The following is a 13,341-nucleotide window of genomic DNA, read 5'->3' on the forward strand; positions in this document are numbered from 1 at the left end:
GAAGAATTGCGTCAAAGAGTAGGTGCTTAATAGAACTTTCTTGACTTGGCCCTCACCAAGGAAATGTAAACAGTCAAAGCATTTTGTGTGTAGAACACAGCTCCATAATGCCAGGACCAACCAAGTTATGTTCTCTGCTGTATCCCACACTCCTGGCAGGGTGCCTGACACATAGCAGGGGATGGGAGCTATGTTAATGAGCAGATGAACGAATGAATGGTGTCCATACATCTCAGCTACTGCGATACAGACTGAACTTTAGGCACCAGCTGGGATCATGAAAAGTTGTGGGAGAAATCTCCCCTGCGTGTGCAGTGTAGTGGATGGATGATAGCCGTTTAATCCGAAGGTCACTGGCCGTCTGTATGCCCAATTAAGACTGCAGCCACAGTTTTGCTCGTGTGCAGATTGCCCCTGTAATTAACCGTGTGTATAAAATGCATTAGGCTTTTGTAATAGGAGAAACAATAAGGAAATATATATACCTGTGGAAGACAGGTGAGCATCCAAGGAATTCTAGGACTGAACAGCAATAGAAGGTATGAAAGTGATTAGGTAATGTTTTTCCTTCTTGAGAGCATAGGTGCCTGAGAGCAGATCCAAGCTTTGCCCAAAAAACAAACAAAAAAGTAAAATTAAGAAAACAGTTTAAAGGCCAAGGCTAGGTCTGGCCAGCTGAATATCTTTACTCAGTGTAACAATTATCAAATTATTAAACAATTTTTCTGTCTAACGAATCACTCCAAAATGTAGTGGCTTAAATCAACTAATTAAAAAAAAAATTATAAACTTTTTTTTTTAGAGCAATTCTAGATTCACAGCAGAATTGAGAGAAAGGTAGAGAGATTCCCAAAACCCCTTGCTTTCACAAGTGCCCAACCATTATTTTTGCCTAGATCATATTCTTTTCAGTGAAACTCTATCCAGGTATGCCGTCTTAGGCGTTTGCAGTCAGCACGCCAGGCTGGGTGACGCAGGGTGGCACCCCTCGCGTGTCTGCTGGCTGTCCCACTGGGCAGTGTAGGAGTCCTCAGCTTGCACGGCTTGTCTTCGTTCCAGGTGGTCTTTCATCCGCTAGCAGGACAGCCCGAACTTCTTCACCTGACGGTCTCAAAGGGTGAAATAGGCAACGTGCTGGGGCTCCCCTGGCGACCCAGTGGCTAAGACCCTGCATTCCCAAAGCAGGGCGCATGGGCTCCATCCCTGGTCAGGCAGCTAGATCCCACCCGCCACAGTGGAGAGCTTGAAGACCTCACTGAAAGATCCCGCATGCTGCAACTGAGACCCGCTGCAGCCAAATAAACACATGAAGTACATTTGAATATATATATTGTATATCTACATTTGAATATATATAATACAGAGTGCCTCGAGGTCTCGTCTTAGGCCCTGTGCCACAACTCTGAGACTTGAAGAAAACAATAAGAGCGTTACCATGGGGAAAACAACGTCAAAACTAAGGAGTATATTCAATAAATCGACTCAATATGGCAGATTTAAGCGACTGAATACAAACACGGAAGAGGTGATGTCACCACAGGGACTGTCAGGTTTAGCCAAGCAACATTTTACCAGCGTGCAACGGTTGGGGATATACTTACACTGCAAAATTGTTTGTTGTTTGTCTGCAAGTCAGATTTGATGGGGCACCCGGTGCTTTTTCCGATATCTGCTGTTAACTTCTTGGCTGTGGATCTCCAGTTTTCTGCCAGGAAAAGGACCAAATGAGAGAGTGGGGCGTCAGAGTTGACTGTATGTTAGATAATAGTAAGGCTTAAATTCTTTCGTTTTCTTTCTTCAATATAAGCAGATAGAAATGAAAGTGTTGATACTTCCTTTTGCTCCCCCAGCGGGTCACCTGGCACCAATAACCTCTCCTCTTTGGATCTGCTACCCCCGACGTCCCTCACGCTGGGAATCACTGCTTACTGGGTGTTACAATCTCTAGGGCTAACTGTGCATTCCTCACAGATCACACGACCTTGAGTAAATATTTTAAATCTCTCGGTCTCCTCGTCTGTGAAATGGAGCTAATAATAGCACCCGCCCCATCCAGCCGTCTGAGGATCATACGTAGAGCAAGCATGAAAGGCTGGACACAGCGTCAGAGACGGAGGCCGTCTCCTCCCCCGAGGAGGCCGGGTACACGTTAGGTGTCACTACCATCACTCCATTGTTTTTGGCGGTCATGGTTGGTCTGATTCCAGTACGAGAAAAACTGTTATAGCACTAAAAAAAAAGAATCTTAAAACCTTTTTTAAACTCCATATCTGTTTTAAAAATTTATATCTAATGCAAAGTCCCTAGAATTGGTATTCTCAAGATAGTGGGACTTTAGTTATATTTCAAATTTAGCGTTAAAGTAGAGCTCTTAGAGCAAATTTATGTATATACACTTCTGCATACACAGCCCACAGCCTTGAGAATGTAGATGAGATCCTTGAAGTTTGTCAGGAAGACCCTCAGCTAACTGGAGATATTGGGGGATTGGCATATGGCAATAAAAATGGCAAGCTGACACCTGGGCCAGGATCACTAACTGTGTGACCTTGTGCAAACCACTTAGCCCTCCTGAGGGTTGGTTTTTACATCTCAACTTTTCCTAAGATTTAAGAGAGCCATAGGAGTGGAAAGTTCTGAGAGAGATGGGGTCCCAGAGCCCCTGGCCTGCCTCCTGAGAAACCTGCATGCAGGCCAGGAAGCAGCAGTTAGAACTGGACATGGAACAACAGACTGGTTCCAAGTAGGAAAAGGAGTGCGTCTAGGCTGTATATTGTCACCCTGCTTATTTAACTTCTATGCAGAGTACATCATGAGAAACGCTGGGCTGGAAGAAGCACAAGCTGGAATCAAGATTGCCAGGAGAAATATCAATAACCTCAGATATGCAGATGACACCACCCTTATGGCAGAAAGTGAAGAGGAACTAAAAAGCCTCTTGATGAAAGTGAAAGAGGAGAGTGAAAAAGTTGGCTTAAAGCTCAACATTCAGAAAACGAAGATCATGGCATCTGGTCCCATCACTTCATGGGAAATAGATGGAGAAACAGTGGAAACAGTGTCAGACTGTATTTTTGGGGGCTCCAAAATCACTGCAGATAGTGACTGCAGCCATGAAATTAAAAGATGCTTACTCCTTGGAAGAAAAGTTATGACCAACCTAGATAGCATATTGAAACACAGAGACATTACTTTGCCGACTAAGGTCCGTCTAGTTGAGGCTATGGTTTTTCCTGTGGTCATGTATGGATGTGAGAGTTGGACTGTGAAGAAGACTGAGCACCAAAGAATTGATGCTTTTGAATTGTGGTGTTGGAGAAGACTCTTGAGAGTCCCTTGGACTGCAAGGAGATCCAACCAGTCCATCCTAAAGGAGATCAGTCCTGGGTGTTCTTTAGAAGGAATGATGCTAAAGCTGAAGCTCCAGTACTTTGGCCACCTCATGAGAAGAGTTGACTCATTGGAAAAGACTCTGATGCTGGGAGGGATTGGGGGCAGGAGGAGAAGGGGACGACCGAGGATGAGATGGCTGGATGGCATCACGGACTCGATGGCCGTGAGTCTGAGTGAACTCCGGGAGCTGGTGATGGACATGGAGGCCTGGCGTGCTGCGATTCATGGGGTCACAAAGAGTCCGACACGACTGAGCGACTGAACTGAACTGATAGGAGTGCAACTTCCATGCATAAAAGAAATTAGCTACAAGGATATATTATATGGCACAGGGGATGTGGCCAACATTTTATAATAACTATAAATGGACTATAACTTTTCAAAGTTGTGAATCACTATATTGTGCACCTGAAAATTTTATAATAATTGTAAATCAACTGTATCTTCATTAAATAAATAAAAATATAAAAAGATGTTGTATATAGAAAGACTTGTATGAACACTGTCTGTACAAGCACATTATTTTAAAGGCCAGTGTGCCGCTCACACACTATTGGTTGTTATGCCCAAGAAGCACTTGTTGCTTTTGTGGCTGGATGGTGTCAATCCATTTGCAGGCCCCAAAAGGATGCATTAAAATTATTTCCAAGTTTATGGTTGAAAACATGTGATGTAACCTTCAATCCTGACCTTTTTTAATTCACAAAGTTTTGAAGATAGTCACTGGGAGGATGGTGGGAACCTTGCTTCTGTGGGTTGAGTACAGTATTTAGTGTTGGAGATAATACTAGCTTCTAATAGGTGCTCAAGATACAGGTGTAAATGAAAGGAAGAAAAAAGGAATGGGATGTCCTGAGGAAATGGGTCTACTTCCTGCTGAGATGCATACTGGGGTTATTTCACTCTCGAGTGTTGTTGCAAACCTGTTCTCTATTCAGAGCCGGCTCTTCAGTGGATGGAAGTCCAGTCTAGCCCAGAGAACCACTCCCTTAAATCAAGCATTTACCAAAAGTATAATCATAGTTACCACTGGAGGTTGTGCTTTCTGTCTGGCCCGTTAAAATATTTCCTGGTTAAGAGTGCACACTGTTCGTCCCGTCAGATGACCTGGGTTTTCCTGCTTGACCCCTACTCACAACTGTGTGGCTCTGTGCAACTTTCTGAACTGTTCTGGGCCTCCGTTTTCTCATCTGTAAATTGAGGGAGCCAAGAGGATTTAGGTAGCTGAATTATTGTAATTACATGGATAGTTACATTTGCATAGTATTTATTTGTGCTTATTTTATGTCATAGGGCTTCCCAGGTGGCTCAGTGGTAAAGAATCTGCCCGCCAATGCAGGAGACACAGGAGATGCAGGTTCGATCCCCAGATTGGGAAGATCCCCCGGAGAAGGAAATGGCAACCCACTCCAGTATTCTTGCCTGAGAAATCCCATGGACAGAGGAGCCTGGCGGGCTGCAGTCCATTGGGTCACAAAGAGTCAGACACGACTGAGAGACGGAGCATGCACACACGGTCTACGTCAGGCATTTTCTAATCATCACCCCTGGAGTCCATCAAGGAAGGCAAATTAAGTCATACAGATACATCACACCCAACTCAATAAAGTTCTCCACCTTGAGTAACAGGTTTGTGTATATATATTCTTTCTGAACCTTTGCCCACTACTGGTCTAAGGGAAGTGGGGTGAAAGACTAAAAGAACAGCGGTAAGAAATAGTAGTGGGAAATCAAAGAAAACAGTTTTTTTAAAGCAAGGATGTTGCTGTTGCTGTTTAGTCACTAAGTCATTCTCTCTGTGAGCCTACAGACTGTGTGTAACCTGCCAGGTTCCTCAGCCCATGGGCTGACCCAGGCAAGATACTGGAGAGGGTTCCCAATTCCTTCTCCAGGGGATCTTCCTGACCCAGGAATCAGACCCGCACTCTTGAATCTCCTGCATTGGCAGAGCCACCAGGGAAGCCCAAAGCCAGGCTGACTAACACATTATTATCCTCTCGGTTCAGTTCAGTCCCTCGGTCGTTCGTGTCCAACTCTTTGTGACCCCATGGACTTCAGCATGCCAGGCCTTGCTGTCCATCACCAACTCCCGGAGTTCACTCACACTCATGTCCATTGAGTCAGTGATGCCATCCAACCATCTCATCCTCTGTCGTCCCCTTCTCCTCCTGCCCTCAATCTTTCCCAGCGTCAGGGTCTTTTCAGATGAGTCAGCTCGTCACATCAGGTGGCCAAAGGATTGGAGTTTCAGCTTCAGCATCAGTCCTTCTAATGAACACCCAGGACTGATCTCCTTTAGGATGGACTGGTTGGATCTCCTTGCAGTCCAAGGGATTCTCAAGAGTCTTCACCAACACCACAGTTCAAAAGCATCAATTCTTCAGCGCTCAGCTTTCTTCACAGTCCAACTCTCACATCCATACATGACCACTGGAAAATCCATAGCCTTGACTAGATGGACCTTTGTTGGCAAAGTAATGTCTCTGCTTTTGAATATGCTATCTAGGTTGGTCATAACTTTTCTTCCGTCTTTTAAATTTCATGGAGTAAGCGTCTTTGAATTTCATGGCTGCAATCACCATCTGCAGTGATTTTGGAGCCCCCCAAAATAAAGTCTGACACTGTTTCCACTGTTTCCCCATCTATTTCCCATGAAGTGATGGGACCAGATGCCATGATCTTCGTTTTCTGAATGTTGAGCTTTAAGCCAACTTTTTCGCTCTCCTCTTTCACTTTCATCAAGAGGCTCTTTAGTTCTTCGCTTTCTGCCATAAGGGTGGTGTCATCTGCATATCTGAGGTTATTGATATTTCTCCTGGCAATCTTGATTCCAGCTTGTGTTTCCTCCAGCCCAGCGTTTCTCATGATGTACTCTGCATAGAAGTTAAATAAGCGGGATGACAATACACAGCCTTGACGCACTTCTTTTCCTATTTGGAACCAGTCTGTTGTTCCATGTCCAGTTTTAACTGTTGCTTCCTGACCTGTATATAGGTTTCTCAAGAGGCAGGTCAGGTGGTCTGGTATTGCCATCTCTTTTAGAATTTTCCATAGTTTATTGTGATCCATACAGTCAAAGGCATAGTCAATAAAGCAGAAATAGATGTTTTTCTGCAACGCTCTTCCTTTTTAGATGATCCAGCGTATATTGGCAATTTGATCTCTGGTTCCTCTGCCCTTAGAAGAACTAAAAAAGATTATTATCCTTTAGAAGAACTTAATTGTTCTTTGGGGGAGGGACAAGTTCCATAGTCAATAAATTCAGGAAACACAATCTCCTCCCTTTGAAAATCCACAGCATATGTTTACATAGTAAACGTGCTAAGAAGTTCTGTAGGAAAGAAAACAGTTTGGTGTTCTGTAACCCAGCCTTTCCTCTGCTGATTGACCACAGACATTCCTGTTGTTGTCTTATGCCTTCTATCACTTATTAACATGGTGGAACACAGTCTGGAAAGCTCTAGCCTATCGCTGTGTCTACAGGAAATCCAAGCAAACATGAGGTTTGCTCACGAGGATCAGAGCATAACCCCAGGAGCGCTGTTGGAGAAGGGCAAATGATCAGTTCGTTCATTTTTCAACTGATTCTCATGCTTGTGTGCAGACGCGGCTTCAAAAGCTGAACTGCAAACGGCAGAAGACCTGGTGAATAATAGCTCTAGTACGGAAGCAGAAAAGGTGCTGTTTGTTGCTTGCACAGTGAGACAAAAGCACTAACCACTCCTGGTTCTTTCAGCCACAGCCCCATTCAGGGTGCTGCCCTGTGGCACCCTGCTCAGGTGCAAAGGGCAAACCTACATTGTGCCAAGTGGTGCCTATTTATAGTCAGTGAGGGTTGTTCTAACTTCAGGATATCGCCAAGAGGACTGCTCCTCAATTTTGGGTCAGCACTGTTATTTCTTCCTTCCAGTTTTATTGAGATGTAATTGGCCTCCGTACTGTGTAAGTTTAAGGTGGACAGCATGATCTGACTTCATCATCGTGGAATGACGACCACAGCAAGATTAGTGAACATATAAAGAGACAACACTCAAGAGAGAGAAAAAAAATTGTGATGAGAACACTTAGAATTTACTCTGACAACTTACATATATAACATGGGGCTTCCTAGGTGGCTCAGCAGGTAAAGAGCCCGCCTGGCAATGCAGGAGACCCAAGAGACGAGGGTTCGATCCCTGGGTCGGGACGATCCCCTGGAGAAGGAAATGGCAACTCACTCCAGTATTCTTGCCTGGGAATTCCATGGACAGAGGAGCCTGGCGGGCTACAGTCCATGGGGGTGAAAAGCCTTGGCCTGCATAACACAGAGCAGTGCTAATCATGTTTACCATGGTATACAGCACACCCCTGATGCTTGTCACTGGAAGTCTGTACCTTCTGACTGCTTTCACCCAGTCCTCCTCCTTCATTTCCCACCTCTGCTGACCAAGAGCCCAATCTCTTTTTCTATGAGTTTGTCCATTTTTGAAATACAATTGACCTATACACACTATGTTAGTTTCTGGTACACAACACAGTGATTTGGTATTTCTATACATTTCAAAATGATCACCATCATATTACTTAAGAAAGTTATTTATTCATCTTGCTTATTTATACTTTTTGTTTTCATTTCTCTGCTTAATAGCTTAATACAGTCCTCATTCTTTGGAGAGAAGATTTTTGTTGTTGTTGCTTAAACCACCTGTGTTCAGCTTTAAAGGAAGTACAAAGAGTAAGAGTTATAAGATTTTACCATGTAGTAAAGGGTATTCAACGGTTTGATGAACTTCGTTCTTTTAAAAAAATTTTTTTAAATTATAGTTAATTTACAATGTTGTATTAGTTTCTAGTGTACAACCAAGTGATTTATTTATATATTCTTTTTCATATTATTTTCCATCATTCGTTGTTCAGCGGCTCAGTCACGTCCGACTCTTTGAGACCCCATGGACTGCAGCATCCAGGCTTCCCCGTCCTTCACCATCTTCTGGAGTTTGCTCAGACTCATGTCCATTGAGATAGTTTATTACAAGTTATTGAACATAGTTCCCTCTGCTATACAGTAGGATCTTGTCATTTATCTACTCTCTGTGTAACAGTTTATATCTGCTAACCCCAAACTCCACCTTACCCTTTCCATCCCTTTTGATAATCCTGTTTGTTCTGCGTCTGTGAGTTTGTTTTGTAAATGGGTTCATCTGTGGCATATTTTAGATCTCACTCATATGGTATTTGTCTTTTTGACTTCACGTAGTGTGATAGTCGCTAGGTCTGTCCACAGTGCCGCAGTCGCATGGTTTCATTCTCTTTTAAGGCTGAGTAACACTCCATTGTGCGTACGATCCACGTCTTCTTTACCCATCCGTCTCTGGACGGACAGTCAGGCGGCTTCCATGTCTTGGCTGTTGTAAACAGTGCTGCTGTGGACACCAGGGTGCATGTATCTTTGGGGCCCTTCAGTCTAGACTTCTCTTACACACACAGTAATTTTACAGTACAGAAATTCTATGCTGTGTGTCATAAACCTTTTTCTGCAGTAATAAACATCGTTCAACATTATTTTTATTAATGGCTGAAAATGTTCCATGGTGTGACTGTGCCTTATACTATGTAACCCTTCATCCACCTTTGAGGGATATTATAGTTTTTTGCAATTTGTGATTATTAAAATTCTTGTGGGAACACCCTTGTGTGTCTAGCTTTTCACACTTAAAAGATGTTCTCCTTAAGGTAAATCTCTAATAATATCTGTAACAAAGTGTACCTCTGTCTTATATTTGGTACCATGTTGCCAAATTTTTTTCCAGAAAAGTTATATGAAATTGCTTGCATGCTAAGTCATTTCTAACTCTTTGTGACTCTATGTACTATAGCCCACCAGGCTCCTCTGTCCATGGGATTCTCCAGGCTGGAGTTGGCTACCATATTCTTCTCCAGGGGATCTTCCCGACCCAGGGACTGAATCCAGGTCATGTCTCCTGTATCGGCAGGCGGGTTCTTTACCACTAATACCACCCTCATTCTAAATGTGCAAAAAATTGCTTTTTTATACTTGCAATTCTTATACATTTATAAGACCACTCTTGATCTACACTTTAAAGTATTACTATTCCCTAGGAGAAAAGATCAGTTCTGTTGTGAAGTGGGTCACTTTTGAGGAAAAAAAAAATGCCTACAATACGGAATCCAGTTAATTTTCCATTTTGTCCACATAATGAGAGAATTAGTAGTTCTTTAAGCAGGATAGAGATAACATTTGGACTCAATACTATAACACAGATGTGTGTGTTAGTTGCTCAGTCGTGTCTGGCTCTTTGCAACCCCATGGACTGTAGCCCTGCCAAGCTCCTCTGTCCATGGAATTCTCCAGGCAAGAATATTGGAGTGGGTTGGCATTTCCTTCTCCAGGAGATCTTCCCAACCCAGGGATCGAACCTGGGTCTCCCGTATTGCAGGCAGACGCTTTACCATCTGAGCCACCAGGGAAGTCAATAAGAATCTATGCAAATCCAAGATTTAGTTACTTAATGTACCATAGACAACCTGATCCCTTAAGGGAGGATACTGCCTTTGAAAGTGAAAGTGAAGTCGCTCAGTCGTGTCCGACTGTTGCGACCCCATGGACTGTAGCCTGCACCAGGGTTCTCCGTCCATGGGATCGTCCAGGCAAGACTACTGGAGTGGGTTGCCATTTTTCCTTCTCCAGGGGATCTTCCTGACCCACGGATTGAACCCAGGTCTTCCACTTGGAAGCAGACGCTTTACCCTCTGAGACATTTGGAACTTGCTTTATGAAACATTCTTGGAATTATTGACCGAATAAGTCTTGAAGAATGAACGGGTTTTATTGACTGAATAAATCTTGAAGAATGAACGGGTGTTATTTATTTTTTGCTTCACCTAAAGGCATGTGGAACCTTCCCCAGTGGCTAAGAGGTTAAAGCGTCTCCCTCTAATGCGAGAGACCTAGGTTCGATCACTGGGTCAGGAAGATCCCCTGGAGAAGGAAATGGCAACCCGCTCCAGTATTTTTGCCTGGAGAATCCCATGGACGGAAGAGCCTGGTGGGCTACAGTCCATGGGGTCGCAAAGAGTCGGACACGACTTTAAAGGCATGTGGGCTCTCAGTTCCCCAGCCAGGAACTGAACCTCGGCCTGTGCAGTGGAATCTTAACCACTGGACCACCTGGTAAGTTCCTGAATGTGTTTCTAAAGATGGATTTCCCTTTAGACAAGGGCACTTCAAACAACGCCTACTTCCTGGAATGTAGTAAATGCTCGATTTAAAAACATAGCTGAATGATGTCATAGGCAAAGTTAAAAAGTCGTGTCCTTCCCATCCATCACAGTCTATCTAATCAGCCCGGGTTGTTCAGCAACTGTTCATAGGTAACCGATGGGTGTTAAGTACAGGCTCTGAGCAATCTTCTCCTGAACTTTCACATTCTCCATAAACAGAGGCAGCAAACCGGTGCCCAAGCGCCCCACGCATGGCTTTTTTTTTTTTTTTTCCGGTTCAGGTGGTATTTAAATATTTTGAAATAATGGTCACCATTTCTAAAGTAAGCTTTTACGTAGAAACCTAGAGGTCTGGCGTTTCTGGACAGAAGGCGAGCTCAGGCCATCCCAGGGCGAAGCTTCGGCCGCAGACAATGGGGGGCGGGGCGCGAGGCACCGCCGCCCCCCACGGCCCCGGCCCCACCCCGCGCCGGGCGCAGCGCCCCACCTGCTTGGCCCCGCAGGCATCTGGATTTTGCCACACCTTTTTTTTTTTTGTAAATTTTGGACTATGTACCTTGGAGATCTTCTTATCTGAGATTATGCTTGAAATTCAGAGAAACTGACTAGGTCTCTCTCCTTGCAGTTTTTAAGAACTTGATGTTCGTGAGCCTTCCGTGATAACTTGTATTTTGTTGTTCTTTGTCTGCCCCAGACTGGCAGGGACAGCTCTCAGGAGAGACTCGTCTCTCCGCAAACTCTCCCCGCAGGTTGATGGCAATCGGAGGCCCCGGGTAGTTTCTCCCCGCACGTGGGGCGGGGGCGGGGGCGGGGGCGGGGGCGGGGGCGGGGGCGGGGCGGCGGACACGCAGAGGACACAGGGCCGCTGCCCGGCTTTCGCTTCTCGGCCAGTCCCGGCTGATCCTCTGACCCCAGCAGGACACTTAGTCGAAATATATATTTTGAGGAGGGGAAAAAAAAAACCCCTCGATTCTACTCTGCTTTGAGCAAAAAACTAGCTTCTTCCTATGATATAATGAGACATAAAAAATAGAGAAACACTCTTAACACTTTGCTATCAGAAAAGCAGACGCTTTTTTACATAACCCATTACATACAAGATAAACACATCGCCCATTCCCCCTTCCTCCGAATAACTAAGAATAAATGCCAAACTTCTATAACCAAGTCGTAGGTACTGTAAATCGCTTTATTTTCTCCAACAGTAGGTGTTTGGTGTCAGTGTACATTTTTTTTCCTACCATAATGCTTCCTTTACCCAAACTATTAATTTTGTTTTTATGAATAATACAGTATGTCTCGGTTATTATTTAGTTTGATTGTATGCTAGCCTCATGCTCTGCATTTTAATTTAAGTGTAACTGCTCTGGAAAAATGCAAATCTCTCCTATTCAAATTCAAAAGAAAATAAATGGATTTTTTATGGCCTAAAGGATCTATTCATTACCAAATCATTTATCTTTTCAGAAAGAGCAGTTTATATATCCAATATGCTCCAGCGCTGTCTTTATTTTCTTCATTTTTTTCTCCTTTGATAAATATGCTGCTCTTTCAAATCCTCCTTGAATCTCTGCTGACAGGGGCAGCTTATGGCAAACTGAACAAGAATATAATTAATAGCATTAAACACACGCAAAGGTGGCACAGAAAGCTCGAACGCATTGGATGTTAACAAAATAATAATAACTCTAAAACTTGGATTGCAATATTAAAAGGAAAAGGAAAGCTACACTTGAGTTGTATCAAAGCAGAAAGACATCAAGTGAAGACGAGACAAGAATATCTGTTTAACAGACTGGCGTTTTTTTCCTAGTTCCTGATTCCTTTAAGAGCTAGGAACACAGATACTCTAATCATGCTCTTTGATTTTAATTCTAACATTACCTGCTATTACAAGTTTGGCATTTTGGATGCCAGGCTGTATCTTTATTGAACACCAGTTTATATTTCTATCTTGATGAAAGAAACCAGTTTGGAGGACCTTGCTTCTGGGAGGGTGTCGGAATACACAAACAGCTGTGATGCACAAAGCAATTTCCGATGAATACCTTCCAGCGCAGCAGCTTGCCCGGCTTCCTCCTGAATCAGGAAGGCCCCTAAGCGAGAAATAGTAGTAGCACGTGGGAGCCTGTGGCCTTTGTAATGGTTCAGACACTTACCTTCCTCTGGCATATTGTACTTTAAAAATCATATGATTACATTAAAGTCACCCAGGATGTTGACTTTGCCCATTCATGTTTATGTATTAAATCGGATTTCAGGGCAAACTGAATGGATTTCTTTGTTCTCACTAGATTAAATCCAGGTAGATAATCTGGTTTAGTTGTGGCTACATTGTTTAAATTAGTGCTCATTATAGTGCTTACAATACAACTGGCGGAGGGAGTGATTTAAATGTTCATTTTGAAGAAGGAAACAAAAAAATCATAGGCCAAGCTCAAAAAATGTACGGTCGTTCTGAGTCCCTCCCTGACTGCAGGCCGTTTTCAAAGAATTGTTTACCTGGAAATTCTCAAACAGCAGCCATGCTTCGAGACACGAAGCCTGTGTACAGGACTGTTGGTGATCTAGGGCTGGTTTTAGTCTTGGTCAGGGTGGACCTGTGAGTTTACAGCAGCCTGTGCGGCTGTTGCTTCTCATTTGCTATCAGGAAGGCGAGGAGCTGAGTGAGACCTCCCCGGCCACACACTCAAAGGCCCTTTTTGACTGAAGTCTTCCCCAAGTGAA

The sequence above is a fragment of the Budorcas taxicolor genome, chromosome 13, assembly GCF_023091745.1.
Source record: "Budorcas taxicolor isolate Tak-1 chromosome 13, Takin1.1, whole genome shotgun sequence".
NCBI lineage: Eukaryota > Metazoa > Chordata > Mammalia > Artiodactyla > Bovidae > Budorcas > Budorcas taxicolor.